This window comes from Pristis pectinata, chromosome 1, assembly GCF_009764475.1.
Source record: "Pristis pectinata isolate sPriPec2 chromosome 1, sPriPec2.1.pri, whole genome shotgun sequence".
Classification (NCBI taxonomy): Eukaryota; Metazoa; Chordata; class Chondrichthyes; order Rhinopristiformes; family Pristidae; genus Pristis; species Pristis pectinata.
In genome coordinates, this window is record NC_067405.1 from 3498346 (window position 1) to 3517115 (window position 18770).

General features: G+C 47.7%; 2 protein-coding genes across 7 annotated transcripts in view; one reads left to right on the forward strand and one right to left on the reverse strand.

The window, feature by feature from the left end:
* spega (striated muscle enriched protein kinase a) overlaps window positions 1-7211 on the reverse strand; it is a 192415-nt gene extending 185204 nt beyond the window's left edge. Inside the window, exon 1 of one of the 3 annotated variants that reach the window (XM_052013952.1) lies at window positions 6218-7211. The gene's annotated coding sequence lies outside the window, so the exon portion shown is untranslated. The remainder of the gene's footprint in view (window positions 1-6217) is intronic. The other 2 variants (XM_052013934.1, XM_052013962.1) reach the window with 2 other exon arrangements.
* The window catches only part of LOC127569540 (villin-1-like), a 473442-nt gene that overhangs the window by 189498 nt on the left and 265174 nt on the right, over window positions 1-18770 (forward strand). The window lies entirely within an intron of this gene.

Here is an 18770-nt window from a genome sequence, read left to right on the forward strand (position 1 = left end):
CTCAAATGAAGATGGAGGGTTCAGGAATAATAAAGCAGATTACATAAGATGTGTGAGATTTACAAGAACGTGGCCAGGATTCAAGGGCCTGAGTTACAGGCAGGACTTTTCTCCTTGGAGACTAGGACCATAGAGGTGTATAAAATCATGAGGGGCATAGACAGGGTGAATCGAGTGGCAGTCTTTTTCCCAGGGAAAGGAAATTGAAAACTACAGTGCATAAGGTGAGAAGGGAAAGATTTAAAAAGGTCCTGAGGGGCGGCAACTTCACACAGTAATGGGTATATGGAATGAGCTGCCAGAGGAAGTAGTTGAGGCAGGTGCTATAACAACATTTGAGATATCTAGATAGATATGGATAGGAAAGGTTTGGAGGGATACAGGGCAAAAGGGACTTGCTTAAGTAGGCATCGTGGTCAGCATAGATAAGTTGGGCAGAAGGGCCTCTCTCTATGCTACATTAACCTTGCTATTGTAATCAAATTAATCATAAGAGAATAAAATTTAAATAAGCAGTGGATGACAAATTAAAGAGATGCAAAATTCTATTCAATAAAATTTGGTGTGCATAAATAACTAACAATTAAGAGTTAGGAGATGATGAACTAATAACATGTACAACACAAGGGGGGTTTTGCAACATGATGCTGGGTGTTCTGGGGGCATCAGGTTTACAAAAGTTCAGGCGCTGGGGCTCAGCCTGAGACAGCTGTGGTCATTGTAGGGGATGAGACAGGCTGAGACATTCAAGGACTTGCTCAAAGCCACATCGAAGAGATGGATGTACCCACTGACTCCTGGCAGTCTCTGGCCTGTGACTTCCCAAAGCAGTGAGGGAGCATTTGAGATGGGATTGAGAACCTTGAGCCTGTGTTATCAGGAGTACACAGAACCCCAGTGAAACAATGGAAGGAGTGGACCATCTTCTTGCAGCTACTGTTGGGCAGGAGGTACAGAAGCCTGAAGTCCCACACCAGCAGGTTCAAGAACAGCTACTTCCCTTCAACCATTCACTTCTTGAACCAACCAGCACAACCCTAATCACAGCCTCAGTCTAGCAACACTGACCACTTTGCACTACAATCGACTTTTTTTTGTTCTAATTGCATTCTTGTATAATTTGTTTAATTTGTGTTTTTCTAGTGAATGTTGTCTCTAATGCTATGTGCCTGTGATGCTGCTGCAAGTAAGGTTTTTATTTGCAGCTGTGCATACATAGTCATAGGGTCATACAGCACAGAAGCAGGCCCGTCAGCCCAACTCATCCATGCTGACTGCTGCTCAGTGAGCTGCTCCCATCTGCCCACATTTGGCCCATAGCCCTCTAAGCATCTATCTATGGACTTGTCTAGATAGTTTTAAATGTTACTAATTTAAAGTAGGTAGGGTAGGTTCAGAAGAGACATGAGGGGTAAGTTTTTTAAACTCAGTGGTGGATGCCTGGAATGCATTGCCTGATGGGGTGATAGAGGCAAATTAATTGGGGAATTTTAAGAGGGGCTTGGATGGGCACATGAATGAGAGGAAAATAGAGGGCTATAGGCATTCTGTAGGTTGGAGGGATTAGCTATGTTGGCACAACACTGGGCCAAAGGGCCTGTTCTGTGCTATGTACCCACCTCAACCACTATTTCTGGCAGCTCGTTCCAAATATGCACCACCCTTTGTGTGAAGAAATGGCCCCTGATGTCCCTTTTTAAATCTCTCACCTTTGATCTTAAACCTATGGCCTCTTGTTTTTGGCACCCCCTCCCTGGGGAAAAAGACTGTGTTTTCACCCTGTCTATGCCCCTCAATCTTGTACCTCTTATCAGGTCACCCCTCAATCTATGTTCCAGGGAATAAAGTCCTAGTCTACACAACTTCTTGTAACTCAGGCCCCCAAGTCCAGGCAACATCCTGGTAAATCTTTTCCACACCCATTCCAGTTTAATAATCTTTCCTATAATGGGGTGACCAAAACTACACTATGCTCCAAGTGAGGCCTCACCATTGTGTTACATATATAACTGCAACATAATTTTTCAACTCCTGTACTTAATGCCCTGACTGATGAAGGCCTGCATGCCAAATGCCTTTTTCACCACCCTGTCTCCCTGTGACAGGGCTTTCAGTAAACTGTGTACTGCCAGGTACTTGCGCATATGACAAGAAACTCTACTTTGACCACTGACCCATCTGTGGAAGAGTCCAGGCTTCCAATGTTGGTCAGTCACCTTAGAACCCACAGAACCAGAGCGAAAACAAGTCACCCTTGATCCTGAGGGACTGCTGAAGGAGGAGGAGACGACAATGAGTTCAGAGGGGTAATGAGGGGACACTTCTCAGGAGAAAACACGGCAGTACAGGATGGTGGAGTCCACAGCCAGGGGTTCTGAGCCAAGTGTTGGCACCTAAGTGAATTTACAGAAAATTCTTTGTGTGGAGTGCCCATAGGTAGATGGAAAGAGGCAAACAAGGCTTCAGCATGAAATGGAACACCTGTACTAGGCAACAACATGGAGGAAGGGTGAGAACAATGTCCCTGCTAATAAGGAATTTGGGGAAGACAGGAAAGGGGAATTGCCTCAATATTTTGAGGGAATGGCTGTGGGGAAGGAGCAGGGGAGTGGGACTAATTGACAAAATGGTGTGGTACCCACCAATCTCAGTCAGTCACTATGATTTGACACAAGCAGACAATGAGGGCCCATTTGCTTCTCCCACTTGTGTAGAAGAATAAATCATTCCCCAACTTATTTTGCATAAATAAATAAAATGTAAAGAAAGAAGTGTGGTTGAGCAGGGAGCCGACCTGTTCTCCAGGCAGAGAGGTTGTTCACGTTGCTTGGTTTCTCAGCCCCAGTTGTCACACTTCCCACCAGACAGATTTGACTTTTTGGAACATTATACAAATGCAAATGAAGAATTAAGAAGTCAGTTTCCCTCTGAAATCAGTGCCACATCCAGCTCTAGGGCAGGAGGAGGCGTCAATTGTTAACCAAAAAAAAAATCATCTGTCAGTAGCAAACCAAGCACTGAAGATCATCCCAGCCACCTGCACACATCCCCGCATCTACCCACTACACCACAGAGTACACCTACACACACTGACCCTGACCCCAACCCATCCCACCAGATACACACCTCTTCTCACCAATCCCAACCCATCCCCAACACAGCCAACCAGATGCCCACCAGATACACACCAATCCCAACCCATTCCCATCCCATCCAACACAACCCACCAGATATACACCTCTACACACCAATCCCAACTCATACTCAACATAGCCAACTAGATACACACCAATCCCAACTCATTCCCAATCCCATACCCAACACCTAATCCCATCTGTCACACACAATACCCAACCCAGCTCAGAGGCCACATCTCCAACTACATTCTGTGATGATGTTGGAGGCCATTTTGGTCCATCCAGTCTGTGCTAGCTCACAGAGCAATCCCACGCCGCCCCCCCCCCCCCACCCCATTAATTTTCCTTGTAACCAATTCTCCCCACATTCCCACCAACTCCCCCCAGATTCTACCCTTCACCCACACACTGGGGGCAATTTAAAGCAGCCAAACAACCTACTGGCCCACACATCTTTGGGATGTGGGAGAAAACCCTACACAGCCTCAGAGAGAACATGCAAACTCCACAAAGACAGCACCAGAGGTCAGGATCGAACCTGGGTCTCTGGAGCTGATAGGCAGTGGCTCTACAGCTGCACCACTGTGCCCCCTCACCCCAAACCATGAAAAGAACACAAGCCCCATCCCCAAACCCACCCACATCATCTAACCCCCTCCCTGACCTACCGGCACCACAACAGACCCCTTTCCACCTTCATTCGCTCTCTGGTCTCTGTCCCATATAGAACTGGGGCACCAAACTGACCCATCCAACTCACACCTATCCCATAGACCCCTCTGATCCCTCACCCATCCTACCCCCAGCTCTCATCCCTCCTACCCCCACCATCATGCCTTCTACACACTCCTCCAAATCCCACCTCTCCCACCCCACACCCTTCACACCACCCTCCCACCCACTTAACTCCCAATCCCCCGCCATTGCCAGTGCTCCGCACCCAACCTCCGATCCTACCCCCACCTATGCTACAACTCAGCAGCCGGTGGACCACAGAAGCCCAGCCATCTCACCCTGGGGTCTTTGTGGATGACCTTGGCAATGGGTATCAGTTTGGTGACTGGTAGAGGACAGCTTTGTTTCCCGCAGGAAATAACAGGCACAGTATTAGTGGGTGGTTGGTGAAGAGATCAGTATTAACACAGTGATGGGCAAGCATTAGATCACTAGCTGACCATCCCATACCACCACACCCCACCAGATACACATCTCAACCCCATACCAAACCCTCCCAGTCCCATCCCCAACACACCCCACCAGATACGCACCTCCACACCCATATCCCAATCCCATACCCAACAGACCCCACCAGATACAAACCAATCCCAAACCCATTCCCAATCCTATACCCAACACCTAACCCCATCTTGCACACAATACCCAACCCAGCTCAGAGCCCACATTCTGTGATGACATAGGAGGCCATTTTGGTCCCTCCAGTCTGTGCTAACTCACACAGCAATCCCATCCCACCCCCCCCCCCCCCATACCCCACCAATTTTCCCTGTAATCCATTCTCCCCACATTCCCATCAATTTCCCCAAGATTCAACCACTCACCCACACACTGTGGGCAATTTATATCAGCCAATTAACCCACTGACCTGCACATCTTTGGGATGTGGGAGGAAACTGGGGCACTCGGGGGAAGCCACGGGTGACGGAGAGCATGCAAACGCCACACGCACAACATGAGGTCAGGATTGAACCCGGGTGTCTGGAGCTATGAGGCAGCAGCAGTAACTGCCCCAACCATTTCCATACCCATCACACCCCACCAGATACAGACCTCCACACAACAATCCCCATCCCAACATGAACCCATCCCCAATCCCCACCATCATCCCTCCCCATCCTAACACTACCACAACCGACCCCTCACCACCTACTGCAACCACTGTCTGGTCTCTACCCCTAGCAGAACTAGGAATGGGTAGGGATTGGTAATGTGTTGATGTGTACTCTAGTCGGCCTATACGATAGTGGCTTTCCAAGGGGCTTTTGGACAGACACATGAATAAGCAGGGAATGGATCATGTAGTTTAATTTGGCATTGTGTTCAGCACAGATGTTGTGGGCCGAAGGGCCTGTTCCTGTGCTGTACTGTTTTGTGTCAATGCTATCCCTGACTCATTGGTGACAATTCAGTTACTTTTCACTGGGAGGCCTCCGGGTGGTTCAGTGCTGAGATGAGGGGTTGGGACAGCTCCCAGCACCAGGCAGAGCTCAGGAACCACACATGCCTGCCTGCAGTACACCCACTGACCTACTTCAGGACCTGAACCCTGCCAGGCAGAGAGCTGGGGAGGAAATGGGCATCTGAAGTGAGTGGAGGAGGCAAAAGGGATAGTGTCAAGGGTGAAGGAGAAAGTAGGAGGGGTAGAGAGAAAAGCAGCTGGGGGAGGGGGTACGGAGAGAGGGACAGTGGGTAGGGAGAGGGGGAGATAGGGAGGGAAAGGGGGAACAGGGAGAAGAGGGGGATATGGAGGGAAGGGGGGTAGAAGAGGAGAGGGGAAGGGTGGAGAGGAGAGGGGAAGGGTGGAGAGGAGAGGGGAAGGGTGGAGAGGAGAGGGGAAGGGTGGAGAGGAGAGGGGAGAGAAAGTGAGACTGTCACAGTACTGACTCGCTTCCCTTGAGAATTAACAGTTTCCTAAAAATGTGATATTGCATCCGTGAAACATAATTCCCGAGCAAGGTGTCCAGACAATCTCCTCCCCTGGGCCTCTATCCAGATGTTCTCCCTTGGCCCAGATGTGGACAGAGCCCCTGCCTAGCTTCCAGCATTTTCTGTCTGGCATCTGGATTCCTTCCTGTAACCTTCACCCTTACGTCTGAAGCTTCAGTGTGTCCATTATAAACCCAACCTCTTCTCAGTTAACGCTTCTGCCTTCACCATAAGTATTCTGGTTAAACATCAGCAAAACAACCTGTCTAATGATTTTGAATTCTCAGTTAATAATTTAGTCCTGATGCCTGTGATGTTCTGATCTCCCTCCAAGTGTATAAACACACACACACACACACCTCGCTTGGAGAAACCCCATTTCTATGAAACACCATTTTCCTGTTTCTCCCTCTTACCTGAAGTCGTTTCTTTGCCCAGATTTTTTTCATGTTGACAGAGCTGCAGACTGTCAGTGATGCTGCTGCCGCCTAGTAATTAAGCATCTGCCTGACGCCAGTCCTTTATGCCTCCTGACTGGCAGTTACTCAACGGAGTAAAAAAAAACTCCTTTCTAATTTGCTATTTGTCCATTTTGAGAGTGTGATTCAATGTGCGCCCGCCTCTACGTGTCTCAATTTATGTTTGTGTGCTCGTCCTAAGCTATATACTTCTCTGCCTGTTTGGCTGTGTATGTCTCTGTTTCTGTGACTGTCGAGGTAGCTTCATGTGCATCTATCTGGCTGCCTGTCCATCTCTCTTGGTGTCTGATTGTGTGTATGTGTCGGACGGTGTGTGTGTGATTGTGTCAGTGGGTGTGCGACTGTGTGTGTGTGGCTGTGTTACTGTGACAGTGTGTTGGCCTGTGTGTGTGTTTGTTATTGTGTCTGTGTATAAATGTGTGTGACACAGTGCCTGTGTCAAGGTTTACATGCCCATGCCTGTGTGTCTGTATCTGCCTGTGTGTGTATTTCTGTCTGTACCTGTGTGTGTGTGTGTCTCTCTCTCTGGGCCTGTCGGTGCCTCTGTGTGTCTGTGGGTGTCTGTGTGCGCCTCTGTGTGTCTGTGTGCGCCTCTGTGTGTCTGTGGGTGTCTGTGTGTCTGTGGGTGTCTGTGTGCGCCTGTTTCCCCTGGCTTGTAACCACCTCTGTGCGGGTCTGCCTACGTGTGCCTGCACGGAGTGTCGGAGGCCTCCCTCCCAGCCGCCCTCCGCTCGGAATCAACAAGGTGAATCGGTGCCGTGCGAAGCCCCTCGGTGAGTCCGGCGCCGATGATGCAGGAACACGGGGCCGCCTCACGCCACTGCCGCGGGTAGCCCAGCCCGTCCCGTCCCGTCCCGTCACTGCCGCCCGTCCATCAGGTCCCCCTTCACTACTGACCCTCTTGTAGGCAATAAATTAGACCGAAAGATCAATGCTGATGACGTCAAGCTGCTCCGAATCAATTCTCCTGTTGGGATAACTAGTGACTAGCCATTACATGGCTAAACACTGCCTCCTTAAAGCAAGCTTTGCTCTCTCTCCCTCTCCTCTCGCTCTCTCTCCCTCTCACACGGGGGGGGGGGGGGAATAATTCGACAGTTTGCCCCTAATGGCAGCAAAAATGCTTCATTTAACCTCCAGAGAATTTAAAGTGTACAACCAAAAATCACTCCAGTCTCCTTCCAAGGTCATTTCCTGGTAGACCAACGTCTGAGAGTCGTAGAGAAACAGGCCCTTTGGCCCAACTGGCCCATGCTTACTGACGTACCCATCCAAGCCTGTCCCACTTGCCAGCATTTGGCCCATATCCCTCTCAACCTTTCCTATCCAAGTACCTTTTAAATGCCTCAATGTTCCTGCTCGTTCCACATACTGACCACCCTCTGGGTGGAAAAAGTTATCCCTCTAGATCTTCCCCTCTCACACTGAACCCATGCCCTCTAGTTTTTGGTTCCCTTTCCCTGGGAAACAGACTGTGCATTCACCCTATCTATGCCCCTCGTGATCTTACAGACCTCTGTAAGATCACCCCTCAGTCTCCTACACTCCAAGGAAAAAAGTCCTAGTCTGTCCAACCTCTCCCTATAACTCAGTCCCTCGAGTCCTGACCACATCGTTGTAAATCTTTTCTGCACCCTTTCCAGTTTAATAACATCTTTCCTACAGCAGGGTGACCAAAACTACACAGTGCTCCAATTGTGGCCTCACCAATGTCATGTACAACTGCAGCATAACATGTCAACTTCTGTTCTCATTGCCCTGACTGATGAAGGCCAGCGTGCCAAACGCCTTCTCCACACACACACACACACACACACACACACACACACACACACACACACACACACACACACACACACACACACACACACACACCGTTGGTGCATGGCATAGCTCCATATAGATTGTTCTTCCTATGGTTGGTATCTTCACTCAAATCAGAGGTTAAAGCATTTAGGTCATTCCCATGGTATGAACATGGAATATAGAACTCAGAACAGTACACAGTACAAGAACAGGCCCTTCAACCCACGATGTTGTGCTGACTAATTAAACTGATACCTGATTAAACTAATCCCTTCTGCCTGCACATGGTCCATATCTCTCCATTCTCTGCATATTCATGTGCCTGTCTAAGAGCCTCTTAAACCCCTCTATTGTATCTGCCTCCACCACCACCCCTGGCAGCACATTCCAGGCACCCACTGCTCTCTGTGTAAAAAAAAACTTTACCTGCACATCTCCTTTAAACTTTCCCTCTCTCCCTAAATGCATGCCCCCAGTACTCAAGATTTTGACCCTGGGAGAGGGATATCAGCTGCCCTATTCTGTCTATGCCTCTCATCATTTTATAAACTTCTATCAGGCGCTGATGGCATTGCCCAGTCCAACTGTGACTGTATCATGGGGACATTGAGAAAGGGCAGTGGGATGGCATTTGAATGATGGGCTGAATGGTGGTCCAGAGGTCTGAGCTGAACTTCCATGCTGACGTTGAGGGAGCGGTGCATGGTCTATGAGATAGAACATAGAACAGCACAGCACAGGGGCAGGCTCTGCGGCTCATGATGTTGTGCTGAACTAATTAAACTAGTAATTAAATGCCTACCTAAACTAATCCCTTCTGCCCACAAAATGTCCATATCCCTCCATTCTCTGCACATTCATGTATCTATTAACAGGGGCCTGTTAAACCCTTCATTGTACCTACCTCCACCACCGCCCCTGGCAGTACATTCCAAGCACCCACTGCTCTGTGTTTAAAAAAAAATTTGCACCATACATCTCCCTTAAACTTACCCCCTCTCACAAATGCATGCCTTTTGTGCCTACATTTCGACCCTGGGAAAAAGATACCAGCTGTCTACTCTATCTGTTCATCTCATAAACTTCTATCCGGTCTCCCCTCAGCCTCTGCTGCTCCTGAGAAAACAACCCAAGTTTGTCCAACCTTGCCTCATAGCACATGCTCGCTAATCCAGACAGCATCCTGGTGAACCTCTTCTTCACCCTCTCCAAAGCCTCCACATCCTTCCTGTCATGGGGCAATCAGAATTGAATGCAATACTCCAGATGTAGCCTAACTAGAGTGTTATAAAGCTGCAAATAACCCCCACCCTTGAACTCAATGCCTTGACTAATAAAGGCAGGCTTGCCATACGCCTTCTTCATCACTCTATGGAGATGTTGAACTGAGTGCCTAGCTCCTCTCTCAGATGGGTGTGTTGTTCATTGAAGAACCCTCCTGGTGCCCTGTTGCCTGTTTAATACCTTGCCCAACAACTGGCACGTCTGGCAGTGTGGCACACCCTCAGCGCGTCAGTCCATGGGTCTGCTTGTCTCCAGAGTGGGATTTGCACCCACAATTCAAAAGGTGGGAGCCCCGGGGGGAAACAGTGGAGGATTATCCTGTGGTCCAGGATCTGTGCGGTCACTGGTGATGGTCTCTCTGTGCATGCAGGAATGAGTGCAGGATGCAGAGCAAGAGGACAAGTGCTTGGTTATTGTCAAGGCGAGGGGGAAAGTTCCAAGGAGATGTGCGGGGCAAGTTTTTGTTTACACAGCGAGTGGTAGGTGCCTGGAATGTGCTGCCAGGGGTGGTGGTGGAGGCAGATACAACAGGTGTTTAAGGGGCTCTTAGACAGGCCCATGAATGTGCAGAGAATGGAAGGAGATGGATCATGTACAAGAAGGGGTTAGGTGTCATTAGCTTAATTAGTTTAGCACAACATTGTGGGCCGAAAGGCCTGTTCCTGTGCTGTACTGTGCTGTGTTCTATGTTGTTATAAAGAAATTTCACTCTTTTTGTCCTCTGAAGGTTAAAGGTTGCAGTTTGAGACATTTGAATCTATCTGTTACTCTAGCCCAGTGCTTTTAGGACTGGATTATTCAAAGCATGTCCAGCGACCAGGAATAATTATGACTTGGCACAAGGTTACAGCACAGACACAGGCCATTCAGCCCAGCCAGTCCATGCCTGTCTTTATGCTCCTCTGATCCTTCCAGATCCAAAGCGTCAGAATAATCCTCTGTTCCCTTCCTCCAACCTCCCCTTTAACCATCCATATCAATCACCTCAACCACGTCCTGTGGCAGCGAACTCCACATTCTCTGCACTCTCTGGGTGAAGGGGTTTCCTCTGAATCCCTGTCCCATGGCCCTTACATGGAGGGCCTCTCGTTCTGCTGTCCTCGTAAGGGGACACGCTCTCCACAGCTGCTCCGACAAACCCTCCAGTATTCTAAACACCTCCAATGGGTCTCCCATCAACCTTCTGTTCTGAAGAGAAGAGAGACCCAGTCCATCCTTGGTGAGTATTCTCTCACAAGAGTCATGGACCACAGAAGCAGGACATTCGGCCCATCGAGTCCATTCTGACGCTCAAGCTCTCACTTCTGGAACATAGAACATGTGTGGTACAGCACAGGAACAGGCCCTTTGGCCCATGATGTCTGTGCCAACCATGATGCCAAATTAATCTAAGCTTATCTATCTGCACATGATCCATTTCCCTCCCTTCCCTGCCTCTTCATGTGACTGTCTAAATGCCTGTTAAACACCACTATCGTATCTGCTTCCACCACCCCAGGCAGCCCGTTCCAGGCACCCACCGCTCTGTTTCTTTAAAAAAAAACCTTCACCCCTCACACTTCCTTAAATCTATGCCTTCTGGTATTTGACATTTCCACTTTGGGGAAAAGATTCTGACTGTCTACCCTGTCTATGCCTCTCATAATTTTATAAACTTCTGTCAGGTCTCCCCTCGGCCTCTGCCGCTCCAAGAAAACAACCCAAGTTTGTCCAACCTCTCTTTATAGCTCATTCTCTCTAACCCAGGCAACATCCTGGTGATCCTCTTCTGCACCCTGTCCAAAGCCTCCACATCCTTCCCGTAATGGGGCGACCAGAACTGCACACTATATAATCTCAGTGACTGGGCCTCCATAGCTCTCTTGGGGAGAGAACGCCAAAGATTCATACTGTCTGCATTAATACTCCAAATGCAGCCTAACCAAATTTTTATACATTCCAGTATCATTCTCATAGAACACTACAGCACAGTACAGGCCCTTCGGCCCGCAATGTTGTGCCAACATTTTATCCTGCTCTATCTAACCCTTCCCTCCCACATAACCCCCTATTTTTCTATCATTTGTGTGTCTATCTAAGAGTCTCTTAAATGTCCCTAATGTATTTGCCCCCACAACCTCTGCCAGCAGTGTGTTCCACACACCCACCACTCTCTGTGTTTAAAAAAAAACAACTTACCCCTGACATCCCCCTTATACCTTCCTCCAATCACCTTAAAATTATGCCCCCTCGTGTTAGCCATTGTTCACCCTGGGGGGAAAGTCACTGTGTGTCCACTCAGTCTATGCCTCTTATCATCTTGTACACCTCTATCACGTCACCTCTCATCCTCCTCCTCTCCAAGGAGAAAAGCCCTAGCTCGCTCAACCTATTCTCGTTGTTTCAAGGCTGATCTTGGTTTCAACTCCTCTGATCAAAACCCTACACCCCTAGTGTCCAAAAACCCATCAAAGTTAGCCTCAAGCACTTTGATCATCTATCCTTCCTGGGGTAGAGAATCCCAGGGAGTCGCAATCGTCATCTCAGTCCTCAAGGGCCGATCCTTTATCTTGAGATCATGTCCCCAGGTTCCAGCATGAAGAAGCATCTTCTCAGCATTCATGTTGCCAACCCCCCTCTGACTATTATATATCAATCATCTGGTGCTGGGTGGTGAAAAAGGCTTTTGGCACGCTGGCCTTCATAAGTCAGGGCATTGAGCATAAACATTGGGAGGTCATGGTACAGTTGTACAGGATACTGGTGAGGCCGCACTTGGAGTATTGTGTTCAGTTTTGGTCGCCCTGCTGTAGGAAAGATGTTGCTAAACTGGAAGGAGTGCAGAAAAGATTTATAAGGATGTTGCCAGGACTTGAGGGACTGAGTTATCGGGAGAGGTTGGACAGGCTAGGTCTTTATTCATTGGAGCGTGGGAGAGTGAAGGGTGACATTATAGAGGTGTATAAAATCATGAGGGGTGTAGACAGGGTGAATGCACACAGTCTTTTTCCCAGGGTTGGGGAATCAAGAACTAGAGGGTATGGGTTTAAGGTGAGAGGGGAGAGATTTAATAGGAGCTTGAGGGGCAACTTTTTTTTACACACAGGGTGGTATGTATATGGAACGAGCTGCCAGAGGAAATGGTTGAGGCAGGTACAATAACAAATTTTAAAAGACAGTTGGACAGGTACATAGATTGGAAAGGTTCAGAAGGTTATGGGCCAAATGCTGGCAAATGGGACTGGCTTGGGTGGGGCATCTTGGTCGGCATGGACCAGTTGGGCCAAAGGGCCTGTTCCTGTTCTCTTCTAACTCTGTGAACTCTATCTCTTATTCTTCTGAACTGCAGCAAGCAGAGGCCGACCTTGCTCAATCTCTGCTGATCTCATCTAATGTCTGATGCATTTAAAATTGGTTTTAAATCTGCAGAAGATTGTACATCCGTGTTTTAAAACTCCTAGTGTCTCCTTGGAATTAGTGTCGACATAGCTTATCAGCTCTGCGAGGTGAGCTCACGGATCATCTCCAAGTAACCGTGCTGGCAACGAGCATACCTAACACAAACGACACGCACTAGCTGTGGAACAAAAGATATGATGAATTGAAGAAACTACTTCAAGCACCTTCTGAGGGAGGCTCATCGACGGAAATGACCATGAGATTCAAAGGTCTGACGGTGGGGAGGGGAAGGGAAGATGGCCTCAGTTTTTCTCATTACAAAATGGGTTGGTGACTCTATGCAAAGACCCTGCCCACCCCCGACATTCTCTCTTCTTCTCCCCTCCCATCAGGCAGAAGACACAAAAGCCTGAAAGCACTTACCCCTTGGCTCAAGGACAGCTGTTGTTATAAGACTATTGAACAATCACCTAGTATAATAAGGTGGACTTTTAACCTCCCAATCTACCTCATTATGACCTTGCACCTTATTGTCTGCCTGCACTGCACTTTCTCTGTAACACTTTATTCTGCATTCTGTTATTGTTTTTACCCCATACTACCTCGAAGCCCTGTTGTAATGAATTGACCTGTACGATCAGTATGAAGACAAGTTTTTCACTGTACCTCGGTACAAGTGACAATAATAAACCGATACCAATTCCAAATAGCAATAATCAAAAGCAACCAGACTGCAGCAGTCTGCAGTCCGCGGGGAACCACCAGCAGCAGGAGGACGAAGCACAGAGTGGAAGTGAGCAGAGGCGGAGGGGGGCTAGAGTGCCGCCATGCTGCTGTTTGGGCAGTAACTGGGTGGACAGCAGCCAAGGTGTGGAGAGTCAGGCCTGTCAATCTCTCACTACATACTCGGAGAACGTCCTTTACAACTAACTGTTCTCTGTAAGTGGAGGACCATGGTGAAGATGTGCAGGCACAACAGAGCACGGGTTATAAAACATAGCCTAGTTGGTGACTTCAGCATCCATCACCACCTTAAAACATAGAACAGTACAGCACAGGAACAGGCCATTCAGCCCACAATGTTGTACCAAACTAATTAAATGAGTAATCAAATGCCCAACTCAACTAATCCCTTCTGTCTACACAATGTTCCTATCCCTCCATTTCCTGCACATTCATGTGCCTAAGAGCCTCTTGAATGTCTCTATCGTATCTGCCTCCACCACCACCCCTGGCAGCACATTCCAGGCACCCACCGCTCTCTGTGTAAAAAAAAAACTTGCCCCACACATCTCCTTTGAACTTAGCCCCATCACCTTAAATGCATGCCCTCTGGTATTAGACATTTCAACCCTGGGAAAAAGATACCAACTGTCTACTCTGGCTATGCCTCTCATAATCTTATAAACTTCTATCAGATGTCCCCTCAGCCTCCATCGCTCCAGAGAAAACAACCCAAGTTTGTCCAACCTCCCTTATAGCACATGCCCTCTAATCCAGGCAGCATCCTGGTGAACCTCTTCTGCACCCTCTCCAAGGCCTCTACATCCTTCCTGTAATGGGGCGACCTGAATTGAATGCAATACTCCAGATGCGGTCTAACCAAAGTTTTATAAAGCTGCAACATAACTGCCTGACTCTTAACTCAAAACCTCGACTAATAAAGGCAAGCATACCATACACCTTCTTAACCACCCTATCAACCTGTGCAGCCACTTTCAGGGAGCTGTGGGCTTGGACCCCAAGAACCCTCTGTACATCAACACTGTTAAGGGTCCTAACTGTGTACTGTCCCTTTACATTTGATCTCCCAAAGTGCAACACCTCACACTTGGCCAGATTAAACTCCACCTGCCATTTCTCCGCCCATATCTGCAACTGATCTAGATATGCAACCTTCTCTGAGTTTGTTGAGTGACAGAGTCATATGATCATATGGTCACAGAAATGCTTACAGTATGGAAGGAGGCCATTTGGCCCATCCCAGCTGTACCGGCTCTGTGTATTAGTAAATCCAGCTAGTGCCCCTCCCCTGCCCTTTCCCGATATTACCCTGTTACAGAAAGATGTTATTAAACTAGAAAGAGTGCAGAAAAGATTTACCAGGATGTTGCCAGGACCTGGGGGCCTGAGTTACAAGGAGACGTTGTGTAGACGAGGACTGTATTCCCTGGAACATAGGAGATTGAGGTGTGACCTGATAGAGGTGTATAAGATCATGAGGGGCATAGACAGGGTGAAAGCACACAGTCTTTTTCCAAGATAAAAACAAGAGGGCATAGGTTTAAGATCAGAGGTGAGAGATTTAAAAGGGACATAAGGGGCAGCTTCTTCACGCAAAGGGTGGTGCGTATTTGGAATGAGCTGCCAGAAATAGTGGTTGAGGTGGGCACATTAGCAACATTTAAAAGCCATCTAGATAAGTCCATGGATAGGAGAGGTTTAGAGGGCTATGGGCCAAACGCGGACAGATGGGACCAGCTCGCTGGACAACACAGTCAGCATGGATGAGTTGGGCCGAAGGGCCTGTTTCTGTGCTGTATGACTCTAGGACTATATCCTTGCAAATTCTTCACTTTCAGAGACAGACACAGGAGACTGCAGACGCTGGAACCTGGAGCAACAAACAATCTGCTGGAGGAACTCAGCGGGTCGAGCAGCACCTGTGGAGGGGAAGGAATTGTCGACAATTCTTGATGCCGGGTCAAGGCCCCAAATGTCGACAATTCCTTTCCCCCCACAGATGCTGCTCGACCTGCTGAGTTCCTCCAGCAGCTTGCTTGTTCTTCCCTATTGGATACTGATCCAGCTGGATCCTTCACCCTGCAGTTGGATCCTTCTCCACTCCTGCCCCCCGATGTAGATTCCCAGCCTCACCCACTCACTCCGCCAGAGTGTTTCCCCTCCTGAGCTCTGGGTCTGTGGAGAGGGTCACATTGAGCACAGCCTCCCTCCTGTGAGAGACTCAGAACAGATCTGGCAGCTCAAAACTGGGCAGCAACAGAGATGTCCACCACCATAGTCCGAAACCTCGTGGTCTGGCGTCTCCCTCACTTACCACTACTGTCAAACCAGGGGATCAGCCCTGGTTCAGTGCAGAGTGCAGAAGGGCATCTGGGAGCCATGTAGGTGCAACTAAAACCGAGATGCCAACCTAGTGAAGCTACAACACACGAGCAGATGCATGCTAAACTGCAGAAATAGCATGTAGCAGGCAGAGGTAAGTGTTGCTGGATCAAAACTCTGTAGTCTTGCCACAATTAGTGGGCAATTAAAACACTAATGGGTTTTAAAGAATATTCCCAAATTTTCATATCATGCCCACTAATTAAGTCTAAGTCATTAATGTACTGTATATACCAAAAATCTGAGTACTGAGCCCTGTAGACCCCACTGGTAACAGCTGTTGGATTCGACTGTTTTAATTAGTTTTTTTTGACATGTATAGTGTTTAATACACCTCAAGTGGCTGCACAGGGAATGGCCGCTTACTAGCTTATTGGTTCGTCCATCAGGTGAATACGTGTTTTTTCATTGGTTGGTTTTGCCACAGGTATCCAATAGGTTTCCTGATTGGACTATAGTTAGCTAAGGAGTACCTCTTATCTCAGGGATAAAAAGGTGTCGTTTTTTGTTAATCTCTCTCTTGCTCTCTTCTCCCCCCCCCCACCCCCGGCCCGAGCTCATCTTCAGTTGCTTTGTCTCGGCTCATCTCCCAGTAGTAAAGCTAACACCATGTGCTCTGTGACTGTTTCTTTGTTTTAAACTTTTTCAATAAAACTTTGTGAAGCACCAAGTTGTTTTCAGCTCATTCCTGGACTCCTGAAAGAACCTGTGGATTCGAAAATAACCAGATCCAACACAGCCTTCCAGATATAAACACCCTCCTTTGCTTCCTACCCCTGAAACTATTTTGGATCTGAATTCCCACTCTAGCGTGCACCTCAAGGGCTTTTACTTTTTTGACCAACCTGCCATGTGGGATCTTGCCAAAAGCCTTGGTAAAATCCATGTAGATTACATCACCAGCACCACCCCCATCAACCCTCCTTATTATCTCCTCAAAACATACAGTCAAGTAGCAGCTCCCTTGAACAACTCCATGCTGGCTATCCCTGAGCAATCCATGCCTTCATATACTGTCCCTTACAGTTGATTTCAAGAATTTGCCCATCACCAAAGTTGAACTAGTTGACAAATAGTTAATTGGTTTCTTTTTTTCCTCTCTTTTTTAAACAATATTAGCAGTCCTCCAATCCCCCCACACTGCTGTTATAGCCAAAGAGAATTAAAGATTGTAGACCCTTCAAAATTTCTTCCCTTGTATTTTGTAACTGCCTGGGATATATTTCATCTGGATCTGGTGACTTATCAACATTTCAGATTCTAATCCTTTAGTATTTTCTCTTTGTCAAGGTTTGTCCCATCTAGTATTTCAGCACAATATCAGCATCATCCCTCTTTTGTGAAGACAATGCAAAATATTTATTAAAAAGCCTGACCCACATCCTCTGCCTTTGTACACAGGTTACATTTTTGCTCCCTAATTGACTCCATTCCTTCCTTGGTTATTGAAACACAAAAAAAAACTGCAGATGCTGGAAATCCAAACTTCTCCACTTCTGATGAAAGGTATTGGTCTAAAATGTTAACCCTGTTTCTCTCTCCACAGATGCTGCCTGACCAGCTGAGTATCCTCAGTATTGTTCATTATGTAAAGTACTTACAAAACATCTTAGAATTCTTTTTGATTTTCTCATGTCTCCTCTTTGTTTTCCTAATTTCCCCTCAAATTTCCTCTTTTGATGCAGGATAAAATGTCGGCACAACATTGTGGGCTGAAGGGCCTGTACTGCGCTGTAATGTTCTATGATGCTCTTCCAAGTTTTCAGTTATAGTGAGTTCTCAATGCCTGACATAAGCTTCCCTGTTTTGCTCTATCTTATTCCCATTCACTTCTGCATCCTGGGAGCTGTAGATTGGGCAGTCCCACCCTTTTGCCTTGTTGGAACACATTGACCCTGAACCCTTTGTATCTCTGTCTTATGAGGAGAGGTTGAGTGAGCTAAGGCTTTTCCCTTTGGAGAGAAGAAGGGTGAGAGGTGACTTGATAGAGGTGCACAAGATGATAAGAGGCATAGATCGAGTGGACAGTCAGAGACTTTTTCCCAGGGCGACAATGGCTAACATGAGGGGACATCATTTTAAGGTGATTAGACAATAGACAATAGGAGCAGAAGTAGACCATTCGGCCCTTCGAGTCTGCACCGCCATTTTGAGATCATGGCTGATCCTCAACAATCAATATCCTGTTCCTGCCTTGTCCCCATATCCCTTGATTCCCCTATCTATAAGAAACCTATCTAGCTCCTTCTTGGAAGGTACCCAGAGAATTGGCCTCCACTGCCCTCTGAGGCAGTGCATTCCACAAATTCACAACCCTCTGGGAGAAGAAGTTTTTCCTCACCTCTGTCCTAAATGGCCTAGCCCTTATTCTTAAATCATGCCCCCTGGTCCTGGACTTCCCCAACATCTGGAACATATTTCCTGTCTCTATCTTGTCCAATCCCTTAATAATGCTGTATGTTTCAATCAGATCCCCTCTCAATCTTCTCAATTCCAGCGTGTACAATCCCAGTCTCTCCAACCTCTCAGCATAAGACAGTCCCGACATCCCCGGAATTAACCTTGTAAACCTACGCTGCACGCCCTCTATAGCCAGGATATCCTTCCTTAACCCTGGAGACCAAAACTGTACACAATACTCCAGGAGTGGTCTCACCAGGGCCCTGTACAAATGCAAAAGAATCTCTTTGCTTTTGTACTCAATTCCCCTTGTAATACAGGCCAACATTCCATTAGCCTTCATCACTGCCGCTGCACTTGCTCATTCACTTTCAGTGACTGATGAACAAGGACTCCTAGATCCCTTTGTATTTCCCCCTTACCTAACCCCACACCATTCAGATAATAATCCGCCCTCCTGTTCCTGCTCCCAGAGTGGATAACCTCACACTTATCC